Here is a 16971-nt window from a genome sequence, read left to right as displayed (position 1 = left end):
ATAACCGACATTTTTGTCACAAAAATCCGGTAAAAAATTGTGTGAAGAGTTGTCTTATTGGAAATTACATCACATCTTTTTGTATTTAGGCCACACCAATTTAATTTCTTGTTCTACGGATTTTTGGACTCCAAAAATTGGGGCGAGTGAGCGATTTAAAAATTTTAATAAAAAAATATTTAATTTGCAAATTTTTGAGGCGAAGCTTGAAAAGTAAAGGCGAGCGTTTTTATAATTTTTTTTTGTAAACATAAAATAGTAGGATTTGACAATATTAAAACTCGATTTATCACTTGTACTTTGACATTTCTTTAATTTATGAAGTATTTTTTTCACTGTTTACCAAGAAATAATTGAATAATTAAATCTGGTCTTTGTATGTGTGACTGACAATGAGACAATTCTCCATCCAAGTCATAATCAGGTTGGGAACAACCCCTTAATGTTATAAATATCCCTTTTAATGAGGGGTCAATATAACTTTACAATATTTTTTTTTGTAAAAAACACTTTTTAGTACAAAAGGGCTCATATTTTCCCAAAGAACTATATATATCTATCTGGGAAAATATGAGCCCTTTTGTACTAAAAAGTGTTTTTTACAAAAAAAAATATTGAAAGTAAATCATGACACTTTATTGATATCATGTATATAGTAATGAATGTTCATAATATACAGATAAGCGCTAAAATTATTCATGTGAACTTTTGATACATTTTCTGAAATTTTCCAATCATTTAATGATTAATCTTTTACAATTCATTGATTACAAAAAAAAAGATGTGGTTTGATTGCTATGTTGAGACAACTCTCCACAAGAGACCAAAATGACACAGAAATTAACAACTATAGGTCACCCTACGGCCTTCAACAACAAGCAAAGCCCATACCACATACTGAGCTTTAAAAGGCCCCGAAATGACAATGTAAAAAAACAATTCAAACAAGAAAACTAGCGGCCTTATTTATGTACAAAAAATGAACGAAAAACAAGTATGTAACACATAAACAAACGACAACCACTGAATTACAGGCTCCTTACTTAAATAGTCATAATATATACTAAAAGTATGTTCACATTGAAATTGAGAGAAAACCAAAAATTCGGAATTTTGGAAATAAAGAAGGAGGGATAAAAAAAAAAACATTTTCCTGTCCCCAATAACCTATGACTTATGATACTTTTGCTGAAATTCTCCATTCATTCAATATTTTATAAAATTCTTCCAACAACACTTTACATACTTTAAACTACGCTCTTGTACGATTCGCTCGTGTATGTAACAATGTATTAGATTTTAGCGAGAGAAATTTATGTATTACTGAAAAATTATTACACCAGGGTTTTCGATATCACAAACTGGTCAAAACATTTACTAAATTTTATCACCGGTATAAGGAAATAATTCGTAAATATAACTCAACATGCAGACATCTTATACGTTCAGGTATTTCACATCCAAAATTTTATGGAAATATTCTTTATAAAGCACAAAAATGTCAGTATTCTCCTCAGAAACTAACAAAACCTTTAAATAGACTTATTAAAAGGGGATATAGTTACGATACTGTTGTCAGGTCATTAAAGATTGCATATTTTGGCTTTAACATTGATTCACTGATAGGGTCTTTGCATCGGAACTAAACACATTTATTTCTAAAAAAACAGTTGTTGGCATGACACGGGTTATGTTCTTCTCATATATTTTATGATAGTATGATACTAAACCCCTAACGGGAGGGATTGTACCTGATATTCATATGATGAAGACATAATCTTTCAATCAGTTTAATTGAGATCTGGAGCTGGCATGTCAGTTAACTGCTAGTAGTCTGTTGTTATTTATGTATTATTGTCATTTTATTTATTTTCTTTTGTTACATCTTTTGACATCAGACTCGGACTTCTCTTGAACTGAATTTTAATGTGCGTATTGTTATTCTTTTACTTTTCTACATTGGCTAGAGGTATAGGGGGAGGGTTGAGATCTCATAAACATGTTTAACCCCGCCGCAATTTTGCGCCTGTCCCAAGTCAGGAGCCTCTGGCCTTTGTTAGTCTTGTATGATTTTAATTTTTAGTTTCTTGTGTATAATTCGGAGTTTAGTATGACGTCCATTATCACTGTACTATTATGCATATTTTAGGGGCCAGCTGAAGGACACCTACGGGTGCGGGAATTCTCGCTACATTGAAGACCCATTGGTTGCCTTCGGCTGTTGTTTGCTCTATGGTCGGGTGGTTGTCGCTTTGACATATTCACCATTTCCTTTCTCAATTTTATCTGAATGCCCGCGATTTTGCGGGTGTGTTCTAGTAGTTATGTAATACTCATGTTGTGTTAGGCTCTGATTCTGTCCAAAATTTGTTATAGTATGGTATCACAGGCGCCTGGGTATATGATACATATTTTTTTTATTTGTTTTTATTAAAATATTCAATTTTCTTTATTTATAATACATATCAGTGGCGGATCCAGAACTTTTCCTAAGGGGGGGGGGGCTCCAGTCATGCTTCAATGATTCCCTATATAATCAACCAAATTTTTCCCACGAAAGGGGGGGCCTGGGCCCCCAAGGCCCCCTGGATCTGCCTATGCATATCTATCACTTCTTTGCATGTCTCACCTAGTTTCGAGGTATTTAAACGACTCAGAGAAAATATCCAATTTTACTATCCATACTAAGAAACAAAATTGGGTGTTTTCTCTGGTCGTTAAAATTAAGAAACTAGATGAGACATGCACAGAAGTGATAGATACATGTATTATAAATATAGAAAATTGAATATTTTATTTCTGTTTAGTTCTTTTTCCAATCATATTGTGCATAATATTGTTGTAAAAGGATGCCCTTCATTGGTTCTTGATTAGATTGATAATTTTTTTTTATCTATCTTCTTATCTCTTATAAGCATGATAAGCATTATAAGGGGAGCATTATGATCTTACAAAACATAATTAAACCCTGCCCCAGACACAGTTTGCCTTTGATACTATGATATTATTACGCAATACATAAGTATTTTTGTATTGGCCTGAGGCAAAGCCGAAGGCCAATACAGCTGGCCGAGGACCAATAACAAGGCCAATACAGAAATACTTACGTAATAATATCTTAATATTAATTAACTACAGTGTTACAATATTTTTTTTATTTCATTTCAATAGAGATAAATATTTTTACCTTGAAGTGGAACTATCCAAATCTCAGTTTCTTTTTATTAGATGCAATATATATAACGGAGTGGCTATTTGTCCGGCCATTGTAATGCGCATGTCATATTATGAGCATTCAGAAGTACGTGTAATCTGATCACTGATATTCAATTTTTAAGATCATGGCTGAAAACAACGATATCAAAATTTATGATAAATTTTGCAGTTTTCGGAATTTTAACAATGGAATACGATAGCATCAGGGGCGGATCCAGCCATTTTAAAAAGGGGGGGTTCTCAACCCAGAGTAAAGGGGGGGGGTTCCAGCTATATGCTCCCATTCAAATGCATTGATCGGCCAAAAAAAAGGGGGGGTTCCAACCCCCGGAACCCCCCCCTCTGGATCCGCGCCTGAGCATGAACTTCAAAGAATGATATATTCTTATGAAAGGGACTAAAAAATAATTGAAATCACAAGGAAAATAGTAAATACAAGATAATTGATCGGACAACTATAGTTTTACAAAATTATTCAACTCACTACAGCTGTATAAATGGTGGAAAAGACTTTCAAAGCAAGAGTAGTTGAGATAGGCATTTACAATGTCATGTCTAACTTAATAAAATTTTATTTTATTCCAAAAATGAATTTTGCAAGTAGGCCTCAAAATGGGATATAAAAGGGCGGTGTGGGGTTGGGGGTTGAGGTTACAAAAAGTGGGGATATTGGATAAAGGATTATAAAAGTGGGGTAATGAAATATAGGGGACAACAAAGGTGGGATCTGGAAAAAAAAGAAAAGAGGAAAAAGGAACACACCGTGTCACCCTTATCCCTTCACGTAAATAATAAAAGATCCCACCTGCAATTTCTTCATAACATTTTCATTGACAGTGTTGTTTACTTTTTTTTAGGGGGGGGGGGGTGGCATTATAGAAAAATCTCCCACCCTCATCCAAAATATGGACATCTTTGTGTGAAGGGGTCTTTAATTCTCTTTGTCAGCTACAGACATAGTAATTTTGAACCTTTTTCAGCTCTAGAGACAAAATCCGTTAACTTAAAATGCACGACAGTAAAACACGAATCGAATTTGTTTTACAAGTAATTTCTTTTCTCTTCTTACAATTGTAACCATAAATGAAGTAATACATATGGAATAAATATGATTTTTCCCCTAATTATTCGCTATCCACATTGGAATTGTATTAGTATAAAGAAAACAACAATTTCAATTACCAGTAACAAGATTACAAACATGTGCTACCCCCTGGTGCTGCTGAAGATAATACTACAGGCACACACAAATAGTAACATGCGCATTGTATTGGCCACACAAATAGTCCTGGTACTATTCGTCCGGCTAACCGGACAAATAGCAACTGCCTATATATAATGATCTGGTGCTGTTTCCAAGTGTCTTCAGCATTTCCTCATCTGATGAATTTTTCTACCCTTTTCAGTCACTATAAAGTGTTACAACTTAAATTTAGACGCAACACATAAATAGTAATTGGAAAGGTACTGCCATGCCCCCCCCCCCCCCCCCCCTTTCTGCCATATTGCATGTTTTATGCAGAAAATAATTTGTAAAATCGATTTGTACCATCGTGAAATTATGAGGTCGTCAAGAAATGAACTTTGTGATAATCTACTCGTTCCCAAAACATGAAATATTTCCATGGTCTGCTTTCAAATGGCTATGAACAATCAGTATATGTAACTGTTGATATGAGATAACTTTGTTGATATGAAAACCCTATATATCAGACCAAAATTTATCTTTGAATCGTTTTTAAATGTTCCAAAATTGAACCAAGTCTTATAAATATATAAACATACGTACACTTGCATAAGGTCGATTTCTATCCTACGCAGCTGAATATAAAGAATGAAAAAAAGAACAGCTAGAACATGTAGAAAGGTTGACAATATTGAAATCAATTGTTGTTACAGAAAAAAATGAAAAAAATCGTTTCTCTCCCCAATCTCATGTAGCCCTCGGACTTTGTTTACTTTGAAAGTTGATGACCTACAAATTAAAGTATTGCATGATATTGATGTTTGAATCATCTACAGCAAACATAATTATGTTTAAATTTAACACATACTACTTTTTAATTAGTGCACAATCTTTGAGAATAATTTAAATAACCAGTGAAGGATATCCCTGCTTCTGCGTATAGGTAGTGTGGCATTCCAACAATGACGTCACTATAAAATATAGTCCAAATAATTATGACGTCTGGCAAGGCTATTTTATTTTTTTTCTGGGACGCCTTTCAGACGTCATAATTATTTGGACTATATAAAATATAATGTAGCTTGAATATATTTAGAATATCTCGTCATACTGATTTTTCCTGATTGTAAAAGAAACGTAAATAGTGTAAAGGAGAGCTCAATATACAATAATTTCGAGAGAAACAGAAGGGAAATGTGTAAAAAAGTGTTTAGAGTCAATTTATTCATTTGTGTCTCCCCATCTCATCAATCTCAGTAAAATTTGTTGGGGGGTTTTCCACACTATAAAAACAAAATGAATGATGTGAGGGAATGTCACTCTGGTCAACCCCATAGGGGATTGACGGCTTGAAGCCGTCTTTCCCCAAAAACTGCGTCTTCAAAAGATTGCTTCAAAACAACTGTTTACTTTCAGTTTGTGTTTATCGTGACTTTCGATGTAAAAACTAGAGACGTTCCGAAATCCTGTACTTGTGTCAACTCGGCCAATACAGAAAAAAAATCTATATTGGCCGAGTTTACACCTTGTATTGCATAGGCAGTTTTCCTCATATTAAGGCAAATAACAGTGTAGTTAATTGATAAAGTGTATTAATGTGTTTCTAAATTATTCGATATATTTCCATGTTTAGTGTGCAGTCCATTTACACTGCCTGAGCCGAGTAGTACATTTACACTGCCTGAGCCGAGTAGTACACATTATTGTTTAGAGGGCAGCTAAAGCCAGTCAATATTTGTGCTGCCTTGATTGGTGCCTGTTTTCTGCTCTTTGGTCAAGTTGTCTTTTCACAAATACCGCGTTTCCATTATCAATATTCTACTTACATTTCTTCAAAACGTTTATCAGCGATACACACATAACTTCCTTGCCCGTTGTACTACAGGTGTGCAGTAGTTCAAAGTCAAGGTTATTTTTACAATCTTTAATATTGATTAAGGCAGGGGCGGATACAGAATTAGACGTCAGGGGGGGGGGGGGGGGGGGGCGCAGAATAAAATTTCGAGCGGAGCGAGGCGAAAATTTTTTGAGGTTAAAATAATCAAAGTTATTGAAATATTCTTCTAGAGTGGATGCAATGTAGATAGATATCTTGCCAAGCGAAGTGTGGCGAGAAACATTTGTGGTAAAATGAGCGAGAAATTAAAGTTTCAATCTAAAACCGCATAATTTTAATGACAATCTACATTAACCATAATGTGAAGAGTTGTCAGATAGACAGGCGGACCAACAGACGCAAAGTGAGACGAAGCAAATGACGATTTTTCATCTGACCAATATGAGATTTTGAAAACGAAAATTATTACTGGTACAATTTATTTGTCAATTCATAATACGTGTTTTTATTTTTGTTCTATTTTCGGAGGTCGTGCTAGACTTTTCAATTCTGTAAAAAAAAATGGCCGCTAACCGCTAAAATCAAAATGAGATCCTTAAAAAAATGTGCTTATTTTCTTGGGATCCCATGTAATACTGTAGTACCTACGGGTTTGGTCCTTGACCGTTTATGCATGCTTCGGCAAAATATACGATATGTTGCAAGTGAGAATCATATATTGTCACAGAGATATTAAATAATGAGTCAAATTAACAAACTAACCTCTCGCTTGAACCATATAATCTTTATCTTTCCTTCTTAAGACTGCTTTCTTGGTCGTGCCATGATGAAATAACCCAAATAGCGGGTAGGGCACTTCCACCTTCTTCGTGGGAAAGTGATGTAGGGATGTTTTTGAACTTCGATTATCGAAGAAATTGTTTATTAAAACTGCAACTACAATGTCACAATTGTTTTATTCTAACTGCTGAAAGACTATGATATTTGTCATCAAACGCAGTACTGCGTTTGACACCTTCCTTTGAAGTGTAACATGTTTATAGAACTAATAAACAATAGGTCAGTTGATTAGTAATCACGCTAAATAATTCTGTTAAATTACTGTTTTATATAGTAAGGGAGCTACCATTTGATTTTTATGGGGGGGGGGGGGGCTAGGATGAAATTTGAAAAAAATAGGCAGGACAGGAGTTCTGAGTAAAAAAAAAAGGCAGGCAGGATGACAATTTATGAAAAAAAGTCAGGACAAACTAATAAAAAAAAAAAAGGCAGAACCGAATAGAGTGAAAAATAAAAGGCAGGACAGAGATTACAACTAAAAAAAATGCAGGACAAAATTTTTCATCCTAGCCCCCCCACAAAAATCAAATGGTAGCTCCCTAATACTTGTTTGAATGTTAAAACAGATTGAATGCGACGACATTAAGCTAGCTTTCGTCGTCGTCTCTTTGGATACTTATTGCGTGCGGACGACCCCTGCTTTGCAAATTTTAGGGGGGGGGGGGCGCACGCCCGCCACGCCCCCGCCTAAATCCGCCCCTGGATTAAGGGACTTATCATTTTTTACCTGGGAGGGGGGGGGGGGGGGCTGGTCATTTTGAAATCAAACATATAAAAATTTTTGATCCCCCTTAATATTTCGCCAATTTTATTTGATCCCTCCTGTATAAACATTTTAAAAAATGTGACCCCCCCTCGAAAGTTAAGCATGCCAAAATTTTAACATCCAAATACATATCATGTTTATATTTCACGGAAATATTGAAACATGAAATATTTTCAGTTTAGTGTCCTAAAGGTATTTGAGTGATTGATTGTTTGTTGCTTAACGTCCAGGATTTTGATATTTTAAAACTTTGATCAAAATTTCAAAAATCTAAAAGTGTAACCATTTAACAAAACTTTTCAAATTTTAGATTTTTGAAATTTTGATCAAAGTTTTAAATTATCAAAATTCCAAACTGAGTAAAAGTTTTGCAATTTTGCAATTTTAAACAAATTTAATTATTTAAATATTAGAATTCTAAATATCGTTTTGAAATTTGATAGTTTAGGAATTTGATCAAACTTTTAAAATACTAAACCTTACGTGCAATTTTGATTATTTCACTTTTTGAAAGTTTGATTTTTTAAATTTTTGATTAAAATATCAAAAATAGAAAAGGGGCAAAAAAGAGGGGTACCTATAAAAAGCGAAACGAAATAAAAGCGGAACGAAACGAAACAGTATGAATTGAAAACATACTGATACTTAAAAGTTAATGTATGAAATAAAACCACAGACAGACAGTTGTAAGCGGTGAAAAATTGGATGACAAAATACATATTTCTCCAAAGAAGAGAATTCATTTCAAAACCAGACGTACGGCTCTGATACTGGCCATTTTACTTGCTGGTTTTTCTAGCACCCATATTTTAGGAGAAACAGGAGTAACAGTTAAAACTGAACAACTCGCAGTAGGTCAAATAGTATGGTTAGGTTGAGCATGTATGTATATTTTCTACTGAACTCTAAGCAATAAAAAGACTCAATACACGATGTATTATCTCTTTTGATTTCAAATTTTTCTGTTTTGCTCTACGACTTCTTACTTTCTGCAATTATGTTGGCTAAAGAATATATCATTTCGTGTACATTATGAACGATCATCTTTAACGTTTTAATCTGTTTTTTGTAAGTTGTATGCCCTAAATATTCAGTTTTGAGCGTTCCCAAAGAAGGTCGAACAATAAAAGCGCTTCGGTCTAACGTGAAATAACTCAGTGCAATCCCAATCTAAGATGCAAACACATCAAAAGAAAAACAAAATCACACCCTATCTCCACATGACACAAAACAAAAACCAGCTGCAATCAACAAAAAATCCATTCGCGGGCAACTACCGACTTATTATACTGTACGATCGAACACAAACATAGCCAAAATATGACACAAAAGAAATAAGACGCAAACTAAATTACAAGAAATTGCAAGATCAATAAATGATGTATAAAAAATAATTCCGAACGACAATTGGTTAACACAAACAAAAGGAATACAACGATATAAATATATGCAACTTCACAATGACCAACCAATACGGGTTACTGTATAACTAAGATGTAACAAAATGTGTAACAAAACTTTTTTTAAATAATACAGAAATTATGACTGTCGGTGTAAATGTAATTGTTTAAGAAAAAAAACCATGTCAAACATGCAAATATTATTTAAAAAAAATTAGTTTTAATCACTTAAAAGTCATGTGATGTTACAGTTACGTATATATATATAGGACAGGTGTGTTCGATGCGTAAATTAATTAACAAAACCCCGTCATATAACATCTAACTTTGAAATTGCGTCCAAATGTCAATTTTAGGTGTGCCACTTTGGGAATGGTCTTAAACGATTGACAATTCATTTCTCAATTTTTGTAATTTCCCCCAGATTTTTTCTATGTTGGGCAAAACAAAGTAGCAGTTTTTAAGTAGACCCCGTAAATGACGTAACAGCTTGACTTATGGTCGTTTTAAAAACGATTGTTTGCAAGTTGCATTGTAAACAATTGTGCAATATGAAAATTAAACAACGTGAATGCAAATATTTATAACGACTTTACGGAAAGTAACTTTTGTGACATCTTGCCAACCGTATACAAAGTTTATTTCACTTTTCTACCTTCTAAGGGACCGTTCAATATTTATCAGATGGATGGGCAGGTGCATTCTTAATATTGTTTCATTAAAAAAGTTATTGCCCATCCTTTTAAATTCTGAAAAAAGTCCTTGCCCATCTAAAAAAATTTATAAAAAAAGTCCTTGCCCCTCTAAAACTCTATAAAGACAATCAAAAATTATTTAGGTTCTTTTTCTATTTTTAAGTTTTTAAATTTTTATGTCTTGAAATCAAAGAATAGACTTTATACAAAATTTAAAATGTGCTAGTTAATTCTATATGTATATATCTATGTGTGTATCAGAACCGTACATTTTATTGATTTTCAAAACCAGTATGAATATACATGTACAGATTTGATTTTATATGTACAGCCTCAAATACAATATTGATTTAAAATAAAGGAAATAATTTAAATTAAGGGGCAATAACTCTTGGACTAGAAAACATATTATCATATACTGAATTACTAATTATTGTCCCAATAACAGAATATGTTTATAGTTCAAATATCAATGTCCCTTTATCTATTCTACTTTTCAAAAAAGAAATTTAATATGGTCTTTTTTAGAAAATATATTGATTTAAAATAGTTGATTAAAATGTTCAGCTGAGTTTTAAAAAAGTGATCTCCCGGTCGTGTTGTGTAAGGTTCCACCTTAAATGCAGTGTTAAATATTTGGCAGGTTCACTATAGTTGCGAGAATTTTAACTGACACTAGAAAACAAGGATATGTTGGAAAGTGGTAGATATTTTGAATTTAAATCGATGATTCAGATTATTTAACATGCAAATATTGCCCATCCGGTCTGGAAGTGAATGGAAACAAAAATACAGTCAAATGAACACCCTTAATTAGGAAAGGTTTTATTGTTATGAATGATAAGTTACTCAAAATCACTCTCATGTGAATGACTTTTATATTATCTGGAAAATACTTAACTTTTATAAATTTCTGACTTGAATGGAGAGTTGTCTCATTGACACTCATACCACATCTTCTTATATCTAGTTAAGAAAAAAAATGTATATTAGAAATAAAGAACCCACGAAATTAATATACTGATAGTATAATTTTATTACATAAAATTGTTGTAATAATGTCCAAGTGTGGAAAGTTCTGCAGAGTGTTCCTTCATCAGACTTGCTGAACCATCTACCCAAGCTCCATCATTGTGGTGCAACCATCTACTAACAAACCATGCGTAACGGAATACATACGGCGCAGACTCCAAAAGCGGAAGTACCTCTCTCATAAACCGTAGCTGGTCGTTAACTGATGTAGTATGAGGACAGGCGAATTCCGTCAGCCATATTGGTTTGTGGAATCTGTTCCAAGCATCCTTAAGGTATGTCATGAGTTGATGTGCATCGCATCTATAAGCATGGACTGCCACGTGATCAACTCTGCAATTGTGACATTGATGTAAAAAATGTTGCAACCAGTTTAGATTGGTTACTGCAGGACTTACTAAGATTTTCCCCGATGCATGTTTTTCCAATTCCCTCCACATGACGACAGCCTGTGCTACTGTCAGATTCGACTGGTCATGGTGATCTGGCTCATTAAATCCAAGTAGGTATTGCGCATTGGCAGAAATATTGATCCCTTTTTCGAAATGTCTGCCGTTAACCATCGGTACATACCCTGCTCGAGTATTTATCGGACAGTGATTAAAAAAGTGCATCCGTTCGGGTGATTGTCGCCAGTCGTACCTGAAACAAATAACGAAATAAAACATTAACTTCATTCAATTTTTATTAATGGGCTCGAGTTTACACAATAGAGTATAAAGGACCAAAAGTTTATAAGAGCAAATGGGCTTTGAAGAGGTTTAATCATATCTTCCTAGCAATATCGACAGAATATAAACATCAAAGTCAACAGGCTTGAGAAAATGAAGACTTTTGAGACGATTTCAACATTTTAAGTAAAAAGAAGTATATCCAAAGACGTTTATTTTCGTTGTTTTTCGCCCTCAAAACACACTAAGACCAAAGACGGTGTAGGGTACAGGTCGAAACCTGGTTCTTTTATATGCGTGTAAAAACTTATAATTAAATATATGATAGTTTAATCGATTAGAACCAAATATTTGTTTTACCATTTATAGAAATGAGAAGATGTGGTATGAGTGGTAATGAGACAACTCTCCATCTTAGTCACAATGTGTAAGAGGTAAACCATTACAGATCAGAGAAAGTCCGTCAATATGAAGCGTCAAATTGGCTCACACCGAACAACAAGCTATATAGAGCACCATCATGACTAGCAAAACAATTAATACAGGAAAACCAATAGCGTATATTAAACAAAAAGATGTGGTACGAACGCCAATGAGACACCTCTCCACAAGAGACCAAATGACACAGAAATGAACAACTTTAGGTCACTGTACGGCATTCAACAATGATCAAAGCCAATACCGCATAGTCATATATAACTCTATATATAAAAAAAGCGAAACACCTGTGAACCACATCAACCATTTATCAAGGTCCATGACAGTACAATTGAATGTTGCATAGGAACCCCACAGGCTCCGTAGTAAAATGACGTTGTCAGGTAAAAACCAATTACTTGTACCCATAATAACAACTGAACGTAAGCAATCAAGATAAAAATGGTGGGCGTCATTTTCACTATATCAGCACATAATTATATTATCTAATCTGCAAATAAGTCCCACTGGGTATGTTTTTTTTCTAGCTCGCAAATGAGTGTTCATTTGGATCTGTTTAATCTGTTGTTTCTGCTTTTTACGTTTGGCAACAGGATGTGAACATTATAATACAATGTCATGATCTTCAGCCTTCCTAGAGAAAAGCAGTATTATGTAAACACGTGATACTGTTAATCACGTGAAACGGTTCAATTGCCTGTTAACACGTGATACTGTTCAATTACATGTAAACACATGATACAGTTCAATTACCTGTAAACACGAGATACTGTTCAATTACTGGTTAACACGTGATACTCTTTAATTACCTGTAAACACATGACACTTTTGAATTACAATTAAACTTACCACCAATGAGTGTTAGTAAAGGTGGCTTCATCTGTACAGTGGTACTGCGGGCTCCATGCTATTCCAACTCCTTTCTTGTGAGAAGCTTCGACAAGGATGATGATGTTTAGTACCAGTATACACAATGAACCGGATACCATCAATACTGTAACATTGAAACAGGAAAAAAAAAAAACCAAAGCTTTTCAAAACAATTGAGAAAGAAAACGGGAAATGTTAAAAAAAAAACTAATCCTAACCGAAGAGCAGAAACAGCCGAAGGTCACCAATTGGTTTTTAACACAGCGAGAAAATCCTGCACCCATAGGAGGGATTCTGCTGACCTATAACAAAATATGTGTACTAGATCCGAAAAAAATTGATGTCACACTAAACTCAGATTAAAAAAAAATGGATTTGAATAAAAAAAATATCGATACAAGACTAAAGAGGCCAGAGGCACTTGATTGAGACATGCGCAAAGATACAGCGGGGTTAAAAAGTTTTGCACGATCTCAATCCCCACCAAAATATTTTATCCATGATTACGAATAATGCTTAAAATGATTTGTATCAATACATAAACACAACTTTGATCTGTTTTAGAGAACCGCAATAAAACATGTTTGCTTTATAAGTTTGATACTTTGTATTTATTATGGTGTTTAATGTAATGTTTATTCGTTGGATATCAGTTTTTCTTGGAATCGTGGGAAAATTAAAACCTTCAACGATGTACCCTTTTTTAATTCGATGAATAAAAACGTTGCCGAAATTATGAATAATTAAATCATGTATGCATGTGATGTCATCTTTTTTTAATACAGGTAAACTTTACCCATCAATAAAATAAATCTACAGTAATTAACTGATGTTGGCATTAAATTTATGGATTTCAAATAATAAGGCAAAGAAAAGTAACGTTTTGTACATACTCATGATGGAAGCACGAACCAAATCCAAAGTATTTCAACGAGACAGTACCAATAAACTTAAATTTCCTGATAAGGCAGCAATCTAGGCTATCAAATTATAGCTATATATTGACCATTCTGACCGACTGAAAAGTATTACAGTGCTCCTACACCCAAACTACATGACTTCAACCTGAAATGTACTCAATCGTATTGAAATTAAATTTTCGGTTCCTCTTTACTTTTTCAATTATTATCATATAACCTGATTATGTCTATGTTGGTTCCTCAGACATTTTATCAACAAAATGGAAATTAAAACAACCGTAACACAACATTTTGTACAAGTCTGAGGTTTCCTTGGCTATGCAACCAGGGTTAGTCCAACATCCACCAACCGCAGAGACACTTTATGCTTAAAATGTGCGGACGATAAATAGTTTCAAAACCCTTTTAAGTTACAAAAATGACAAATTCATTTCGTATCATAACATTTATATGCTATGGGTTAATACAGTGTTGTTTTCTAGAACGGTTTTAAACGATGATGAAGCGAGTGATGTTGATCTTTTGACGCTCATGGGGAAAGTGCTAAAGCTGTTTTGAAAGAACGTTGGACGTATGCTGCAACTGTTGAAATCAGTGGGGAAGGTATAAGGCCGTTAGAACAATCATATTAATATGAGTGATGAGGGTATTCTTAACGATCGTGCGGAAGTCATGAGGCTTGTTTAAATGACCGCAGGCGAGTGTTGAGGCTGTTATAAAATCATTGAGCGAATGTCGGTAGTGTAATAATTAATGACCCTATACAAAATCTTATAGATTAAATAGATGTTGTTACTAAGTAATTATCATTTCACGTTTTTATATAGATTAGCCCGTTTATATGCCTTTTTAAAATGGTGTTACACTAGTCTTTTTGGGGACCATTTATAGCTTGCTGTTCGGTGATGAAGACCGTTTACTTTTATAAATTGTGACTTTGATAGAGTTTTCTCATTGGCACTCATATTATAACATCTTCTTATATCTACATGCATATACGTATGTACGATACATTTTTTGCGATACGTTACTTGCCATCATTTACATGTGAATATTAACACAGTATTTGTGTGACAGAAACTGCATTGCATACGGCAAGGAGAATACTGAAGGATGGCGTGTTTTTTTAAAGAGTTAATTAATTCGTTTTAACTTATCTGTGGCACATCAAAAATGTTTATCGCAATAAATGCAACAGCACATGACATAACTTACAAGCAGTAAGCTGTTCAAAAACCTTCAGTTAGGATTAAGTTATTACGTTATAAAAAAGAGGGACGAAAGATACCAGAGGGACAGTCAAACTCATAAATCGAAAATAAGCTGACAACGCAATGTTGACTTATAATGGTTAACTATTACAAAATATATAATATATTGGAAAGGTAAATTAGTAAAGAAAAGCCCTTTTACACTAGGTCACTGTATGGTATTCAACTATTTACAAAGCCCATTATGTATGGTAGGCTATAAAAAGCCCCTCACGACATATTTAAAATATTTTGTAATTCGATAATTTTCTGTACTTCAACAAGCCTTAATGTTATCTGAATTATATCCTAAGAAAATAGAAATGCATATTAGTAGAACAGCAAAAAAGAACACATAAATTTAAATTGTATGTAATAATGTCCAAGTGTGGAAAGTTCTGCAGAATTCGTTCATCAGGCTTGCTGAACCATCTACCCAAGCGCCATCATGATGGTGCAACCATCTACTAGCAAACCATGCATAACGAAATACATACGTTGCAGCCTCCAAAAGCGGAAGAAGCTCTCTAATCAACCGCAGCTGCGCATCAACTGATGAAGTATGAGGACAGGCGAATTCGGTTAGCCAAATTGGTTTGTGGAATCTATCCCATGCTTGCTTAAGATATGCCATGATTTGTTAGGCATTACATCTATAAGCATGGACAGCAATGTGGACAACTGTGCAATTGTGACATTAGTGTAAAAAGTGTTGCAACCAATTTAGACTTAGTCTAGTTACTCCTGGACTTACCAATGTTTCCCCTTTCGTACATTTTTCTTTTCAAATTCCCTCCACATGACGGCAGCTTGTGATACTGAAAGATTTGACTGTTCATGGTGGTCTGTTTTGAATTTTCCTAGTAATTCTGAATATTTGTTATACTCATTTTTACAATGCTTCTTTCCGATTACTTTCGGTAGTTATTGGTTTTAAAAATAGTGAACGCAACATAAAAAATTGAGATCTAAAACGTACTCACCAAATTAATAAAGAAATGTCATCCACTACATATTATACAAGAGTAAAAATTATTTTGATATATGTTTACTGTCCTACGCTTCCGTTTCGCCTGACATTAATAAAAGGTAATAGGTTTAAAAAGTAGGCGTTTTCCCTATCGGCATCAAAACAGTTGTTTTTTTGTGTTCAAGTTATATTTTGAGATAAGATAGACTTTTTTGTTTAAATTTATGCCATTACTGATATAGCTCTGAAAATAATGAACATTCAACCAGCTGGTCAACAAGCTTGTTTTATTGTTGGTGTAAGGTATTTAAGCCGACAACAAACTGACAAATGCCATGTTTAAAGATTAAAACGACAAGAGAATACACAAACACTACACAAAATATAATATTGGAAAATTAAGACTGAGCACCACGAACCTTAAAAAATGGGTGGTGATCTACGGTGCTCCGGAAAGGTAAGCAGATCCTGCTTTACACTTGACATCCGTCATGTTATAGAATATAATTTGTTTATAAATGGCCTTTACCAATGAGAAAACTCCTACATATAGAATATTATGTAAGGCATTTAATGAATACAGTTAAATCCATAGACACGAAAATGTGACGATCTGTTTTATGAAAAACATTAAACCGATAAATAACGAAGTGATGCTAATATCGAGAATCCGAAGACAACACAAAAATGGTGAATAACGAACAATTTTACCACGTTAACAATGGATAATAGATAATAAAGAAAAGCCTTAATTCGGTATATCAAAAAATATCAAAACACCTGACACATTTAAGTTTCATGATATACCATCCATAATACCTAAATAGTTTACAGTGATCAGGACATAAACTCGCCATAGATATCAGGAAATAAATCTTCA

At 33.8% G+C, this 16971-nt stretch overlaps 2 long non-coding RNA genes across 2 annotated transcripts in view; both read right to left on the bottom strand.

Annotated features, from left to right (window-relative positions):
* LOC143059286 (uncharacterized) overlaps nucleotides 1-6282 on the bottom strand; it is a 40332-nt gene extending 34050 nt beyond the window's left edge. Inside the window, exon 1 of the long non-coding RNA XR_012973469.1 lies at nucleotides 6229-6282. This is a non-coding gene — a long non-coding RNA (uncharacterized LOC143059286). The remainder of the gene's footprint in view (nucleotides 1-6228) is intronic.
* Nucleotides 6283-10963: 4681 nt separating this feature from the next.
* LOC143059045 (uncharacterized) lies at nucleotides 10964-13982 on the bottom strand. Its single transcript, XR_012973356.1, has 3 exons — nucleotides 13845-13982; nucleotides 12931-13075; nucleotides 10964-11614 (listed from the first exon to the last, which is right to left on the bottom strand). It is a non-coding gene; the product is annotated as an uncharacterized LOC143059045 (long non-coding RNA).
* Between the last annotated feature and the right edge of the window lie 2989 nt (nucleotides 13983-16971).

Source organism: Mytilus galloprovincialis, chromosome 14 (genome assembly GCF_965363235.1).
Source record: "Mytilus galloprovincialis chromosome 14, xbMytGall1.hap1.1, whole genome shotgun sequence".
Classification (NCBI taxonomy): domain Eukaryota; kingdom Metazoa; phylum Mollusca; class Bivalvia; order Mytilida; family Mytilidae; genus Mytilus; species Mytilus galloprovincialis.
This window is presented reverse-complemented; position numbering and strand designations above follow the sequence as displayed.